The 18,058-nt window shown below is 42.4% G+C and overlaps 1 protein-coding gene across 1 annotated transcript in view; it reads left to right on the forward strand.

The window, feature by feature from the left end:
• The window catches only part of LOC117486962 (chemokine-like protein TAFA-2), an 88,082-nt gene that overhangs the window by 9,602 nt on the left and 60,422 nt on the right, over positions 1-18,058 (forward strand). The gene's annotated exons all lie outside the window — the stretch shown is intronic.

The following is an 18,058-nucleotide window of genomic DNA, read 5'->3' on the forward strand; positions in this document are numbered from 1 at the left end:
TCAGATGTGGGAACAGGCTCTGATGCACACAGAGGAATGACTTCACAGAGAATCATTCTGGTTCATTTGACATGGAGGTATAATATAAATATATTACGTTCTATCTGTGCGCGGCTGCTTTAATATAACAGCTTGTGATCACAGAACGGTGTCCTTTCTATATTCATGATGAGGGTTAAATATGAATCCATGGTGTATGTTGGTTTTGTGGAAAACATAAAGATTGTGTTGTGTGTGTGTTTCCCTCTGGCAGAGTTTCAGCCCCACACACACACACACACACACACAGTGAGCTGCACGCCTGGTTTGGCTCACTCTGCCCCCCCCGGCTATTTGACCCGGGGGCTGTAACCTAAAGACCTGATACTGGCAGCCTGTGGCTTTCAATCTGACCGCTCTCCCCCACTTATCTGGCAAATAAGCTCTTTTAATTGCTTACACACAGAGCCCTATCAGGCCATGTCGTGAGCGTGGAGATAAGGGTTACACACACTCAGGCATTAGTAACAGGATGAGAGGACCGCAGAAAAACAGAGCTGCGGGCTCCCAGGAGGACCAGGAGTCAGGAAATAGCTGTGGCCATCCTATTAATTTCAAACTCACAGAGCCGTCCCTGCAGCTCTGGGATCAGCCAGGCAGTTGTTCCCCAAATCCAAGCTCATTGGAGTTATCTCCTTAAAATGCTAGTGTGCAGTGCACTGTGGTTCTCAATGAGCAGACTGGGAGTGTGTACAATCACACAGGTTGTTGTGCAAAGCTTAATTTTCATGCAGATAAAACTAAAACTGTGAAGCATTCAGAATCCTTATGCTGTCCTTTCCGTGCTAACAATGACAACTGACAGATGTACACAGCAAGGACACACTAAATCACAAATTAGACAACAGGTGATTTAGAAAGGAATGTGTATGGATTAAGTCATTCAGGCTTTTCCCAGACTCTGGCGACCTTCCTTTCCAAAGAGATGTGGGCTGTTGGAGGTTCATTGTGTATTGTTTTGACCCATGTGGCCCGCATGAAGAGCCAGTCAACACAGCGGCTGGTAAATGTCAGCTACAGTAGCTTCTAATGAGAGCGCAGAGAGGAGAGGCTGACACCAGCAGAGGCTGAGACGCTCATTTACATTCCGCCAGGCGACAGCTGGATATATGAGGGAGAGAAGGAAACAGATTGGGAGGGGGCTGGAGAAAACTTGTTAGTATTGCAAACAATTCTCAGAAGCAGAAATGATGTCATTGGTTAAGTTGAACCTCAGAGGGTGGAGCCTTTTTTCACAGCACAATTCAATATTTTTATATAAAAATACAATATTTTTGCAAAGAAAAATAATGTTTACCTCAGCACTCAGCAATTTAGGGTATTTCAGCTGGTTGTTGAGTTTTTTCATTCACAATTTGGTTTGGTTCAGTCTCACGGTTCTCATCACAGACAATGTTAGCAACAAGCTAATTAGCATGATGGAGCATTGAGCAGCTAAAGAGTTAGACATTTCCCAAAGAGGGGTTGGTGCACGGAGAAAAGTGAAATGTTGACTTAAATGATTTAAATGTACTATGTCAACAGATTTCACATAACTGTATGAGGTTAGTTGAATAATATTAAATTGAACCTATTTAAACGTAATATTATTGCTTTCAGTTAAGCGATAATATATCGATGTTGTGTTTACAGCCTCTTGTGCTGTGAAATAATCTGTAAATGTAACTTCAGACTGAATTCAGGGTACGTGTTACCAAAGACATTTAATCTGTGAAACAGGTAAAAAAAACAGTTTTTATGATCATTTTGGAAAGATACCTTTTTTCAGTCAAAATGTGGAAAACAGTTCTACAACAAGCCTGAAGCTTCTTGGTGCTTTTATGAACATGACAACAATAAACACAGACAAAAAACCAAGCTAAACTTTTCCCCTCAACCTGTTTCACAGATACAAATATATAAATAAACTTCATAAGATGTTCCCCAAACCTTTTGTTCCCCTTGTATTCATTCATGAACACAGGAGAGAAAACTATTTGAACGGACTTGAAAAGATTGATCATCACAAGCAAGAACGTAGCTCCATTTTTGTATCAGTCCTGCAGGATATGCTCAAAACAAGACCTGGTATTGATAGTATTGATGCTTCAGGTATTGATCCACCCAACCTTTCAATAGAAGGTCTGACTCACATGAGCAGAGAGAGGATTTGAAGCCTGGAGCTCGGTGGCTAAAAACAACTCAGCTTTAAGTTCAGGGCCGGCCCTTTCAGCTCAGCTGTCTGGGTAAAGTTGACTTGGTTGGTGACATTTCATCTACATGAGTAGCATAATTATCTACAAATAATGATAAAATAAGTCAGCTGCCAGTCTCGCAGTCTGATGGGATGTAGCAGTGGAGGCCGTGATGAATATATATTTCTCCCGTCCTTGCCTCTGCAGCTCCCTATCAGCTACTTCACACTAGCTGGAGAGAAACAGAGGTGATGCACTCACAGTATGGATTGAGAGTGCAGTAACGTGGCAGAATGAGTGCCAGCGAGACTCCAGGACCCTCTGCGCTGCCCTCTCAGGACTCGGCTCTGCTGATTGGTTGATGTTCATGCCAGATGCTCCAGGTGCTTCATGGGATGGCTGCCTATCTGTTACAGTAGCCGGGAAGATTCAACTTCCGGTTATTCCTTTCACAGAACAGCCGTCAGCGAGAGTTAGTCTTATGGGTTTTATAGAGATTTAGGGGAATATATGAAGTTGTAGGATAAGCATTACTAAGCTTTAGAGGTGTTGCAGTACGGTGTTGTTGTCTTTGGAGTGAGTCGGGTTAGCTGTAATCTGTTTCCAGTCTTTGTGCTAAGCTAGCTGCTAGTGGCAGAGGTTTCTTCATCAAACATTTTCCGACATTTTGAAAGATGCCAAAAAAATCTGCCTGTTTTACAGATGAGAGTACTGAGAGCGATCTACCATTACGTTACGTCATATACAGCGTGTTGAGAAGCTTCAGACTGTAGGCCTTCAGACTTTAGATCAAATCAAAAGCCCCCCCCCCCCCAGGTAATGGATAACAAGGAACACATCATGTGATTGATAAAAACACTGAACACCAACAGAAGTCAATAAACACAGGACTGAGTACAACAAGGATTCAACTCTATTAAAAGACAAATTAAAAAGCACATCTTCTCTACTTGCTGTCATCCACACACTCCTGAATCCGCAACTTTTACAACGGCAACCGAACCACGTTACAACTGAAGGTGGGAGACCTTGAATCACAGTACTAAGACTGCATGTTAATAGTGACTTAAAGCACTTCTTTGATGATCCCATTTCCAGAGTTAGGAAGTCATTCTTCAGATTGTTCAAGAGATTCAAGTTGTACTGTGGAAACAACATGGAACAAAACACGTGTTGACATTTATTTATCAGAGAAACAACATTCGTATATACGCACACATCCTGAAACTAGAGGATTCCGCTGTCTGTGTGGAAGCTTTTAGCAAAGGAAATGGACATGTGAGACATTGATATGAACAACTTCGTCTTATCATTTGATGACTCCATGAGTGCAGCATGTGTCCTGTAGAACTGAGGTCAGTAACATCACTTAGAGCTGTTAGAGAGAAGTGTAGTAGGTCGGACAGCACTATCAATCCTGCATGTACAGTCACATAGAATCTATGTTTCTATGTCATAACTCTTAGTGTTATTTTGATGTATCAAACTCTAAGGAGTGATTCTGTAAAGAGGCCGTCTGAACATCACTGGGTGCGTCTCACTTCGGTTATTTTTCATTTCCTCGCTCCTCGGGCTCGGTCTCACCGGAAGTTGATTTGTCTGCGCCATCTTGAGTAGCGTCCCAGTGGCCTTATTTTTGCCGGAGGAGCGAGGAGCGAGGAGCGAGGAGCGATAACGGAGGAGCGATAATCGAGGAACTACCAGACCATCCTCCGGTGAAATCCTCAGACACTCGCCCCGCCCCCTTACACTGATTGGACGATGCAGCGCATGCACTGATCTGGCTGCTGTCAGACGATCAGCTGTGCGGCGTCATCACAAACGGACGTCGCTTCACGTGACGCTCCGGAGGAAAGGACGTCCCATTGCTCTTAAAACTCATTTCCCTGCTTCTCGTGGTTTCCTTGCGTCTCTCCATGCTTCCCTGGTGGGAGGGACTAGTCGCAGGGAAACGGCGCAAGTGAGGGACGCAAGGATTCCATTTAACCAAAGTGAGATGCAGCCACTGAATCCAGTCTCTAATGCAGCAGCACAGTGCAGGGTTCTGCCTTCAGACCAAAATTAAACGGCCATGAAAAATCACCTCTCCATGGCCAATATGCACAAACTAATGATGAAAATGTATGTTTCTTAAGTTGCCTGTTGAGGCACAATGTCAGTTTTCAGTGCTGTCCCTGGGGAAGGATATTACTCTTCTGCTTCATTTCATGTGGAAAGTGACGGCCGCTGTTCATCTTTTCTCTCCACACCCTTATCACTAAGCTTCTTCTGTATATGAATTATTAGTAAAGGAAAACACATGAATTGAAATGCAATTAAGTAGGTCCAATCATCATTTAATACAACTAAAGATGAAAAACTAAAGACTAATCTAACGCTGCCCCTGGTTGGCAGTACTTTCATATTCAGCTCACAGATATGAGTGTGTTGTATTCTCACTTAACTAAACTGTTTTTATTCAGTCTCATCACTGTCATCAATCTGTTTCAGATGTGTCTCTGCCTGCTGTTTATCAGAGATGTCCCTATCCAGCACCTTTACAGATACTTATAGCAAAAAGGTATTGAATCAAAGAAGTATACTTCTTAGCTAATAAGCCAGATCTCTTCCCCAGGAGTCACAGGAGACCAAAACAGAGAATAAGTGAGTCATATCCAACTTTCCCATTGGTTTCAAAACAATGATGCAATGGTTCAATCATTGAACCATACGCTCATGTTTAAGTTGAAACATGCAAAGCCTTTTTTCTAGACAGAAGAACACATCTACAGATGTAAGCTGGCTTTTACTAATGACATTTCTTATTCTCAGCGTCAAACACCAGCAGCCATCTCTGGACAGGCTGTGGTGCTGTTCTGAAATAATTGATATTCTGCACTGATGGAAGGTGTCACATTTGTCAGTAAGAAATGAAAGCAGTGCCACAATAACCTGGAGACAGCACTGGATGTGACTGTACGCTTCTCAGCTGTCTCTTCTTCTTCTCCTTCTTCTTCTTCTTCTTCTTCTCCTTCTTCGCTGCGGGATTGGTTCTCCTGATGAACTGGATGTTTCCTTTTCAGTCAGTCTGAAGGACACAGCGCAAATCAAATTCTCAACTTTAATGAGTTTAAAGCAGCACGGGAACCAATTACATCATGACGCTCAAGGTGCTGATAGCTCATTACACAGAGAGGATACACTCATGAGCAGAGGCTTCTCCTCAGACAGCACACCTGACTGAGGAGCATCATACTCACACCGATGGTAAATACACCCGTCAGAGGAAACAGGGAGACCTTTGAGACCTAAAGATTCACTGCGTTAGCAAAAACTAATACTCCTAACTCTGAAACACACACACATTGCAGCAGCTGCATAGCCCTGTCTGTATCTGTAATGAGGAGTAAAGCTGTGTGTGTATTAGTTTCAAAACCCTGTAATAAGAACACACTGCTATTCAAAGCTACACTGAAACGTTGACATTAATTAAACGTATTGTGTCAACATATTTCACATAACTGTACTACATGTAGGTTAGTTGAAGAAATATTACGTTTAAATAAAAAATATTAGGTTCAACTTAATATTATTGCTTTCTACTAACCTAAAAAAGTTATGTGAAATCTGTTGACATAATACATTTAATTAAAGTCAACGTTTCCCGTTTTTTCAGTGTTTGGATTGATAAACATGTGACAAACATCTGCTCAAATGTGTAATAAGTTATTATTTTGAGCATGTAATTGAATGTTATATCATATACTGCCAAATAATTGTTCCTCTGTTGAAACTTTAAGAGTCTATCAGATGATTTACACCATGAATAACTAGCTCCATGGTAACCAAGTTAGCATTGCTAGCCATTCTTAATGGGAACTATTAGGAAGGTTAGCCCACATCTATGATCCAACAGTTAGACTGCTAACTTGTACCTGGAACGGTACATGGGACAAATTATTCTTAGGTCTGCTTGAATAGCTCAAAGCCTGATGTAGGAAGTTTGTTAGGTCATTAATGTTGAAAGTGTGTGCTCCTTATTTAAGACAGATCAGCTTGAGACCTAAGTGATGGAATGCAGCTACCTTATTCAGAGAAAATATGCCCGTTAAAAAGTGTCTTTGTACTCCAAAGTGCGGGGCAAAAAACCCCAACGTGGCTCATCTTTTGGTGCACGTCTCTAAACAGCGCTGAAACTGAGGAACTAGCACAGAAGGCTCTGGGGAAAAATACAATTGTATGCACACCTCCATACCAGGGAGAACACGTGGTAATGTGTAGCTCATTTTACAATTAACATCACAAGCATCTACAAGGAAAACTTTATTGCTCACTGTGTTAATATAATGTAAATGTATGCAGTATATTGATGTCTGGCATCCTTTAAACTGGACTCTGGTTCGGTTTTTGCTCAAGGGCACCACGGCAGGGCCCAGGTGAACTGGGACCTCTCCAAGTATAGTCCACACTCCATATTTAGGTCTGTTCGGGGACTTGAACCAGCAACCCTACGGCTCCCAGTCCAAGCCCCTACTGACTTTATATACCCAACTATTTCTTCATATTTATTAAAGCCCAAAATGCCACAAAAGGAAGTAGAATAGACAGACAGCCCAGACCTCCTTGCCCTACCTCGCCGTGTTCACAGAAGTGAAAAAATAATGAGTACATCCGTGCTTCTGATGTCAGGCTTCCTAGACAGAACCCAAGAGCAGACACTGGGACAAGCAGATGGTTGAAAATGTAAGTGGATTTATTGAAACAATCGGCTGAGGTAGTGGTGATGGGGAAAATGGATCCGGGGAGGAGTGGGCTGGCAGGCTGGAGGAGATTCTCCTGGAGACAACAGAGAGTTGGTGTTATAAGGCAGGCAGGCAAAAATGTACTTTTAACAGACTGGCAAAAATGCTAGTTTCTAAAGCTGGAAGCGTGGCACACAACAAACCATGTATAGCAACGATCCGGCAGGGACAGCAGGCTTAAATACTGGAGCTGGCTTGATTGCAGGGCAGGTGTGTTGATTGCTGATTTGGTCCAGGTGAGTACAAGCAGGAGAGAAGACAGGAGGGGGAAGGGGGAAAACAGACACAACCAAAACCACACCAAGCACCCGTCATTCATACTGAAAGCAGAAAGATCAAATAAAACACACTCATACCATGCATACATGAGTCAAGGAGGAGGACCCATGACATCTGATCCCTGATTGGTTCTTCCTTGTCCCATGCTACACACTTCAATACATTACATTTAATTTAGCTGACGCTTTTATCCAAAGCGACTTACAATGACAGGGACATCCTCCCTGGAGTAACTAATGGCTAAGTGCCTTACTCAAGGGCACACTAGTGGTGGTGTTCCTGACGGGATTTGAACTCACAACCTTCCGATCTTCAGCCCACCTCACTATCCATTAGACCACCACTATCCCTTCGCCCAAGTTACAGAGAATACTGGCCAGTTTTTTGTTTTGTTACTAACAAACAAACCAACACATAACCTCCTTGTCAGAGGTAAGGAGCAAGCCTAACTGATTGCCAATAACTCTTACAGTATTAATAATAGCAAAAGGGTGGCTTTAAACACAAACTACAAATGTACGGAAAGTGAACGTATTGTTTGCTGCCTGAAGCGGATTAACAACCCTGTTAACTCTTCCCAATCTGCTCTGCAATAATGCAGCACCACTCCATTGATTGGACCTTATTATGAGTGTGTATTGGCGTGCAGTTGAACCTGTGTGTAACCTCTGCTCTCCACGCTCCCTCATGCTGAGCACAGTCATTTACCCGTCCAAACAACACGTCCAGGCTCTATAATGGGCTTTTAGCCGTTGGTCTACAAAAAACGTTGAGTCACGTGGCTGTGGAGGGTTTAAGGGGAACTTCTGAGTGATAGTAATGAGCTTGAGGAGACAGCGGCGCTGCGCTTTGTTGCCGGCAAGACGTCCAATTATCAGTCTGCACCTGTCGAAGTGGGTCGCAGCGCCTTCAGATGGAGCGCTGCAGTCCCACCTCTGCTTCCTGTACGTCCTCCACTCTGTGAGAGGCTACAAAGAGCTCAATGAAAGGCTTCATTCACTCCCTCTGAGTTGTTGACACTCGGACTTCTTCCTTAATGCTTCTGTTCACTAGAGAATGAGTGAAATCAGTTTGCACTGAAAGAAACTGATTTCACTGAAAAAACTGTAATAAATGTATTATGTCATGTATGAGGTTAGTTGAAAGCAATAATATTAGATTTAAATGACAAATAATAGGTTCAACTCATTATTATTGCTTTCAACTAACCTAATACAGTTATTTGGAATCTGTTGACATAACACATTTAATTACAGTCATTGTTACATTTTCAGTGTAATGGTGGAACCCTAACAACGTACTTTAGGTTCTGTGGACTATGATTTGATTTTGAATGGCACTGATGGAACATATTCCCTTGTCTTTAGGATATGAATACCTTGTATACTCTGGAATGAATCATTTTCATAACATGGCTAAATAAATGTGTCCCCTGTCCGTAAATGGATTCACGTCAAATATGTAACTCTGTAATTTGAATCCAACACACACACACACACACACACACACACACACACACACACACACACACACACACACACACACACACACACACACACACACACACACACACACACACACACACACACACACACACACACACACACACACACACACACACACACACACACACACACACACACACACACACACACACACACAGCTCTCCCCTTATTGTGTTGATAGATGATGTAATAACTTGGAAGAATGTAATAAATTGTGTCTTTACATGGCTTACAAATGCAATAAAGTTTGAAGAGGCAATCAGTTCTCGACTAACATAACATTGAGTATTACATTATCTGCCATCACAGGCACGATGTAATGTTAAATGATGAGCCAGTTATACTAACATTATTAAAGGGCCACCGGTGCCATGGAATCTTTCTTTGCTTACAGACATGTCACATTTTATGTAATATTATTGGTGCTAAAACACCGACATAATTAGCAACATTAATCATTAAACCATTTTGTGTTGCCTAAAACACATTAAAAGTATTATTTTTCATCTTTAAAGGACAAAATGAATAACTTCTTAACGATGCAAAACTGTCAACAATGAGTTTCACCAATAATTAGTCACTTTCATATTTGAAGCAATTTTGTTTCAAAATGAGTGTGAATAAGGTTCTTGAAAAAAGTTAAATGTATTAAAGTGAGTTACTCTGGTGTGCTCCTGATGTTCAGGTGCATATCAGTATGTAGTGTCTCTACTTTAAAGAGTTCTCTCCTGCTGATGTTCAGGTGTATATCAGTATGTAGTGTCTCTACTTTAAAGAGTTCTCTCCTGCTGATGTTCAGGTGTATATCAGTGTGTAGTGTCTCTACTTTAAAGAGTCCTCTCCTGCTGATGTTCAGGTGTATATCAGTATGTAGTGTCTCTACTTTAAAGAGTCCTCTCCTGCTGATGTTCAGGTGTATATCAGTATGTAGTGTCTCTACTTTAAAGAGTCCTCTCCTGCTGATGTTCAGGTGTATATCAGTATGTCTCTACTTTAAAGAGTCCTCTCCTGCTGATGTTCAGGTGTATATCAGTATGTAGTGTCTCTACTTTAAAGAGTTCTCTCCTGCTGATGTTCAGGTGCATATCAGTATGTAGTGTCTCTACTTTAAAGAGTCCTCTCCTGCTGATGTTCAGGTTTATATCAGTATGTAGTGTCTCTACTTTAAAGAGTCCTCTCCTGCTGATGTTCAGGTGTATATCAGTATGTAGTGTCTCTACTTTAAAGAGTCCTCTCCTGCTGATGTTCAGGTGTATATCAGTATGTAGTGTCTCTACTTTAAAGAGTCCTTTCCTGCTGATGTTCAGGTGCATATCAGTATGTAGTGTCTCTACTTTAAAGAGTCCTCTCCTGCTGATGTTCAGGTGTATATCAGTATGTAGTGTCTCTACTTTAAAGAGTCCTCTCCTGCTGATGTTCAGATGTATATCAGTATGTAGTGTCTCTACTTTAAAGAGTCCTCTCCTGCTGATGTTCAGGTGTATATCAGTATGTAGTGTCTCTACTTTAAAGAGTCCTCTCCTGCTGATGTTCAGGTGTATATCAGTATGTAGTGTCTCTACTTTAAAGAGTCCTCTCCTGCTGATGTTCAGGTGTATCTCAGTATGTAGTGTCTCTACTTTAAAGAGTCCTCTCCTGCTGATGTTCAGATGTATATCAGTATGTAGTGTCTCTACTTTAAAGAGTCCTCTCCTGCTGATGTTCAGGTGTATATCAGTATGTAGTGTCTCTACTTTAAAGAGTCCTCTCCTGCTGATGTTCAGGTGTATATCAGTATGTAGTGTCTCTACTTTAAAGAGTCCTCTCCTGCTGATGTTCAGGTGTATATCAGTATGTAGTGTCTCTACTTTAAAGAGTCCTCTCCTGCTGATGTTCAGGTGTATATCAGTATGTAGTGTCTCTACTTTAAAGAGTCCTCTCCTGCTGATGTTCAGGTGTATCTCAGTATGTAGTGTCTCTACGTCGGAGAGAAACTCAGGATTTTAGCCTTTGCAGACCATTTACATGCACACAAACCTGTCTAACACACTAAAGGGAAGGGTAAACACCACAAAACATACTAGGGCCTCTGTAAGACTACATGATACCTGTTTCTTAAAGCTACAACTGAACAGATTCAGGGACATTTTCAGACTGCTGTCCCCCCCACCGGACCTCTGCACCCTGTCAGTCCCAGCACCATATGCATACAAATAGCATCCTGTATAATTTCCTAATCTCGGGCAGGATTGTGCCCTGGATTCTGTGCCACCGCGATGGATTCTTTAAATGAATTTCATATTTTTCCATTCATTGTCATACATTACATTTTCTCTGATAAAGAAGATGGACCGGGGGCCACCATGTTCTTAATCACTTAAATCCACATGCAATCTGGCTCAGCCATCTTAGCCAGGGCCGCGGAGCCATTAGTCTCTTCTCATTTCAGGGGAGAGCTGCCAACCCATTTGTTCCGCCGTGCTCCGCCAGATTTCCATTTCAGCAGTTTCTGCAAGAAAATGGGAAAAGTTGCAGATTAATTCAAACTAATCCTCATTTATTCCCTTTAATTACTTGTTCTGGCCTCTGACACTCTGAATGGTCGTCAGCAATAAGTTGACTTGGTATGAGTCCCATCCAATTGTTAAAGAAAATGCTCCTTTAACACACACACACACACACACACACACACACACACACACACACACACACACACACACACACACACACACACACACCACACACACACACACAGACAGACAACAGACACACACACACACTTTACCACTACACTCTCTCTTGATGGACTTTCTCTCCTGCAGAAAGCCTATTTTCTCATTCTGTGGACCATTAGTATAATTGAACTCTTACTGCTCATTATAAACAGACTAAACTAGAATGAACAGTCAGCTGATCTCACTTGACTCTCGTACAAACGTCTCAATCCTTCTTACTTGCTCTCTATCTGCAGTGAAAATATTGAACACGACAGAGGAAATATGGCCTCTGAGAGACACTGAAACCCCCCCCCCCCTCTCTGTTCCACACCCCTGCAGTCACACAGCATACAGTACAAGTCAATGTGACCGCTGAGGCAGAGCATTTTTTTTTCATAGCGCTAACGTTCAAAGCAGCCCAAACGGCCCAATGAAAGCAATCTAATACCACAAATTAGCCTGTCACTTAGCCCGGATTATAAGCCTCACGAGGGCCACGGCTAAAATAACTTGAGCCTCGTTGTTCCGTGATGTAAAACAGCTGAGAGAAAAACAGTTACATTTTAAAGCCAGTGTGCCTTGTGTAATTAAATAGATCTTTTTCTCCCTCCCTTTCCTGTGGCCATATTCAGGGGCTGCCTGGACCCCTGTCCGCTCTGAGTGTGGGAGAGGGCGACAGGGCGACAGGGTGATTTATGGCACGATGCATTCAGGACCACCGTAGTGTTGAGACACAAAGAGCGTAAACAGCCTGTGTGTGAGGATCAGGCTGCCCTCTGCAATGTGTCCTGCAGCATTTATTGGATATACTTACACCACCTGCCTCAGTCGTAGTTGGATCTGACCCTGAATCAGTGTTTCACTGCCCTCGCTGGTTGACATATTCCAGGCTATTTAACCTCTCCGTGTTTGGTGCTGTCAGAAACCTCTGACACACCTGATATCACATTACACACATATACGTCCCTTTAGTTAAGTTCTAATGATCTTAGCTATTAGCTCTTAGCATCTTAGCCTCTCCTCTCACTCTCCTGTGTCCTGCAGGCTAACAGCTTTAAAAACAATTCCCCCATGGATGTGTATTGGTATGACCCAGATAGTTGATGTGGTGTGACCAAAACATTCATAAAACAATCTCTTCCTTTTATGACAACAGGACAAGCTGACACACAGTGTCATAGAGCAGTGAGGACATCCGGAGTCCATCTTATCAAGGGAGATAGGAGCAGAGCTTTCTTTGAGCGGTTATTGAATGTTGACTATTCTCTTAGAACTAGCTAAATACTTGGGACTGGGTGAGAGAGCTTCAGAATTGATGGGAGGGAGTGGTATCACCTTGTTGTTGCAAATGTCTTCAATAAATCTTCAGTGTCTGACATCAGTTGGAGCTCTCCAGTTCTCTCCTTTTGTTCCAAATCCTTCATCCAAAGTGATGTCACAGTGTGCTGAGACATCATGTAGTTCACGTATACATCCCTACAGCGAGGTGCTTCAGATGAAGGCTGCAGCTCCTGGTGAGGGAAACACACTCTTTGTAGTTTAACACACCTCCATAGCTTGTCGTTTTGACATCATTTATATTGATACTAAAGTAACTGTGAGATTTGGAAACAAAGCAACAAGTGACTCAATGGTCCGACAAGTTGTGAACAGGATATCTGTACAGTCAGATTATCTTCACCACTTCATTTGGAGTGAAATTGAATGGAACCAATGTCAGTAACAATCCTTCAAATGTGGGAGCTGAAACAGGAAGTTGGTCTTCACACTGTGGTAGATATGTCCAATGAACAGTTTGGTTATTAAGGCTACAAGTCTGTTTTCTCTTCCAAAGAAGATTTAGTCAAACTCTGGGTCGGTTCCAGACTTCCTGTGGGAGGTCCGTCATGGGCCGTTTCCGAGCAGATCCATTGCAGTTCCAACTAAATCAGACCCAATTGCAGGAAGTGAACAAAACGAAGGGATTACAGGATGCATGTGTCGATTTGTGCTGACAGGTGGATGACAGGTTAACATTAGTGGTACAGGATTTACAAACATTTCAGCAGAAGTCCGATGTTTGCTTAAGATCTCGGACAAACGTAACACAGAATATGCTAAAGGGGTCCAATGACGTTTATAAAGTCAAAGGAGACAGGCTGCAGGAGAAGGGACGTGTGCACAAAGTGAAAACACTCCTCATGGTGGCAGCTCTCAAGACAAAAGCTCCCTTCTAACATGCCCCTCAGCAGATACTTCTTTCTATTTGGTCTGATTTAATTTGTGTAATTTAAACTGAACCAAACTAGATCAAACAGGAACTGAAGTATTCATTTCACTCTACTTCGAATGAGCAAACTGGATTATGGCTAATAAAAGCGATCTTTTCTTTTCTGTGCTCCCCTGGGATTCATTAAAGACCTTTTCAATCATCTCACCTTTTACGTTAGCGATTGGACTTCTTTGGAGCAAAGTGTTTTCAGACGCCACTAGTGTCACATACACTACCATTGTATTCAAACACTGTCCAACATTTATTGTTTTTCTGGGGAGGGGGTATGAAGTGTTCAGCTGCAGGTGAAGAAGAGATTTCTCAACGGACCCCGACTCACAACCCAACCTGCCTCTTTGCTGCAATGCATGCTGGTATTTTTCTTCTTCTGTGGGTGTATTCATTGGCCTCTGGCTCTTCTTCAGTTGATTCCTCTCAGTCTATCTGTACAGTTGATGTTTGAGATCACAGGTCCATGTGTTTCTGGAGCTCTGACGCCTGCACAGAGGTCACAGTGCAGTCTGTCACATGTTGATGAGGGTGATGAAAGAACATTGCCGATCGTTCAGTGTGTGAAGAAGAAACGTTGTCATGAGGTCAACTGTTAAACATGTGGATGCATTTAAACTGGGTCGTGGCCTTTTCACATTGTTGCAGTGCGAACATTAGCCAGTAGAATTTGTATCAAAAGATAACAGTCTCTGGCACATATAAATGAATGGGTTACTGTGGGGGTCTGTGTTCTAGTCTCAATGGTGGAAGAGACGTGATGCCCTTGCTGCAACATGTTTGTGTCACTTTATTGGATCATCAGACTTTTCGAGGACAGCTCTTTATCAGGAACTGCTTCACACTGTGAGTCTGTGAGCACGTTATCAGAGATGTGGAGTTGAGATCAAACTGAAGGTCAAGTTTGTAAACATATCTGTGGTCTGAGTTAGGGGAAGTAAGGTCCATTGCCCCCCCCCCTCCAACGTTAGGCCTCTGGCCCGATTTGACATTGCGCTGCTGTGATCTGATCTCTATAGTTACTCAGTCAAACTGGTGATAAGAGTTTGTGATCATTTCTGGTTTTTATTTCCTGATATATTACATTTGATTTGCGTGTTTTTGTAAATACAAAGATCAGATTCAGGATTGTATCTGTTAAATGTAGCTTCATCTCCAATGAAGAGAACCATGATTTTAACCATATGACAACCAACTAGTGCTGCCAAAATGTATTGATCATGATTAATGACAAGATAAATGCTAGTATTTTTGAGGAAGATAAAACTAATACAGGTGTGGTGTTGTAATAAAGAAATGCATGACACACTGTAACAGAAATCAGAGTTTACTTTTTTATTACATGATTTATAAATGATTGGCATGAACCCCTAACAAACCTTTCCAGATGAATCGCGAGCGTTAACGTTGACAGCCCTAAATCAGACATGAGACAGTTGTCAGAAAACATTTTTTGGGGACCCGATGGTATGACCATCAGGGGGGTCCTGCTCACAGTGGTGCGTCTGTCAGAATGAACCCTGAGGTCCTCGGCTCTGTGATGCTCAGTGATGATAATTATCTAACAGACATACGAGAGCCAGGGAGCTAATTAAAGAGTATCACAGTCGCCTGTCAGCTGTCCTCCTGTCGACGGTGAGGTGCTGAAAGTTTCATTAGACGTCTAAAAATAGATCCCCCCCCCCCATGCTCCGACACCTCACTGCCTCACCTTCTCCTCATCAGAGCCGGCTCTTCATGTTCCTCCACTCTCATGGGCTGCATCTAATCCGCCATGGGAATGTTGGGGGTCCGATCACACGGACAGGAGGGGGTCTCCCGGGCCTGTCACCGGGGAGAGCATTTAGAGTGAGGGGTCGCTGGGCAGAAGAAACTAAAACTGGAGAACTCCCAATCAATGTGTTCAGATCACACTGTCTCTGCAGCAGTGCACATCACATCTGGAGTTAGACACACACTCTGTCCTGGTTCAGAACCCCTCGCTCTGTCCTGGTTCCTCGCTCCGTCCTGGTTCAGAACCCCTCGCTCCGTCCTGGTTCAGAACCCCTCGCTCCGTCCTGGTTCAGAACCCCTCGCTCTGTTTAGCTTCACAGAGAGCAGCCTCCTCCACAGCTTCATCACACGGAGCCTGTGAACATCACCGTGTTTTGATTGACACTTCTCTGTTGCTAAGTGTTTGTATACTTTCCATTTCGCTTCAGCTCCATGTTGAACCTCAATATAAAATAACCTCTCTGTAAGGCAAGGATATGAAGCTAAATATCCCAGTTTTTTTCTGTAGCTTATTTCTGAACTTGTAATCGAAGTAGCACAAATAAGCTAGCACATGTGTGCAGTGCTCCTTATACCGCAGTATGCTCAATGTAACCATCAAACACAACAGGCAATAGAAGGAAGGTTCATGATGCCCACAACTAAATCAAATCTGAAACAGAAGACATATTCAGAGCCATGGTCAGCTGGGATTCAGTGCCAGTCCATATCATTCAGGAAAAGTCCCAAGTACATTTCAAAGGTTTGCAAAAAAATCCTCTCTGTATCATAAACTATAATTGAACTGTGTCTGTGGGTATGTACAGTTATTTGTATTTTCTTTTGTTTGGCTGAATGATGGTTAAAATAGAATGATCATTTTGGTTTTCACTTTTTCACTTCACCAATTGTGAATTGCATGAAGTGATGAGCTGTTTTCTGTATGTTTGACTGTGTGTGTGTGGACCCCAGGAAGAATAGCCAATGCTAGTGCTAATGGGGATCCTAATAAGAATAAGAATAAATGATCACCTCCTCTTTGAAGGATAGGTAACTGGGCAGCAGGCACGTCCAGCCTCCCTCACACTGTGTTTGTTTTACACTGATGCTAGATGGCTGCCCTCCTCAGAGTGTAACGTGAATCCATTTTATCGGATGTGTTTTGCTGATAGCTGTCCTTCTTTATTTTGTAAAGAGTCGGCCCGCTGTGTATTTGAAAGGAATAGCTGGACAGTGAACAGGCACTGTCGTCCAGATTCAGCTGAGTGTTTGTGTTGTTCCTATAAATCAAATGAACCAATTGTAAAGCTGCCCCTAAACATCATCAGGTTCTTTGAATGTTCTCTGTGCAGAGGAACACGTCTCCCCACAGAGGAACACGTCTCCCCACAGAGGAACACGTCTCCCCACAGAGGAACACGTCTCCCCACAGAGGAACACGTCTCCCCACAGAGGAACACGTCTCCCCACAGAGGAACACGTCTCCCCACAGAGGAACACTCAGCAGAGTGAAGGATTTAGTAGAATAAGCATCCAGCGTCTCACTGGGACCGATGGGGGTCCTCCATGAACTCACAGTAATCTGCCCGGTTACACACAGAGTTGTTTTCACATGACGGATTCAAGTTTTTTTAGAAGTTTGAAAAGGCTAAAAGTGAAAAAAAGGTTGGCTAACATATTCTATGATGCCCATGTCTATAATCACAAACACACAGAATATTACAATCTATATAGCGACTTGTAACTATAGTTATAATCACTCACAGATATTCAAAGTGCTGTATATTTATAATAGTTATAACATATATTTAATATTAAAAGGGACTTTTCTAGGAAAATTGTGTATTATAATTCCCCATAGATGTGATCAATTATTATATTTTAATAATGCATTATCATGTTCTTTGGGGGCTTATAGTAACATAAAACAAATATCATTACATATTTAACAAGAACAAAACAGAAACATTTCATGTGTTTGGGCACATATCACAGTTAAGCCACATTTCAATCACGTTTTGTCCGTGCTGTCAATCAACACTGATCAATCATTACAGTGCTGATGACTGAGAAGAGCCGGCTCACTCAGTGTTAAACTCTTAATGAAGAAAAACAGAAAATGCATTCTGTCACTGCAAACAGTACAAAACCTCTTAATGATGAACTGAATGAAATAACAGAAAGAAAACTACCTTTGAAGGCATACTCTATTAACCTATAACTATATTCCCTCGTGAGAATAGGCTAACTCCATTATTTCACAGTGTGTATCTAATGTTGTTTTTCAGTTTGGCCTCATTTTGTGGTACTGATAAATTATTGCAGACCAGGAATATCACAATAGGCGCTTTCACACCGCAGTACTTTTCCCACTTTAGTTCGGATATAGTTCCGAAATGTTGCGTTCATACCAAAAAAATCCGGAACAAAAATGAGTTAATGAGAACCTTTTTACCCCCTTTTCCGTCCCTGCTAGAGAGAAAAAGGTTCCTATGTCTGATTGGCTGGGCGGATTGCAAACCACGCCCCGTAAAACTCCCAAAAAGTTTTGTGAAGCCGCCATTTTATTATC

Source organism: Trematomus bernacchii, unplaced genomic scaffold (genome assembly GCF_902827165.1).
Source record: "Trematomus bernacchii unplaced genomic scaffold, fTreBer1.1, whole genome shotgun sequence".
NCBI classification, from domain to species: Eukaryota; Metazoa; Chordata; class Actinopteri; order Perciformes; family Nototheniidae; genus Trematomus; species Trematomus bernacchii.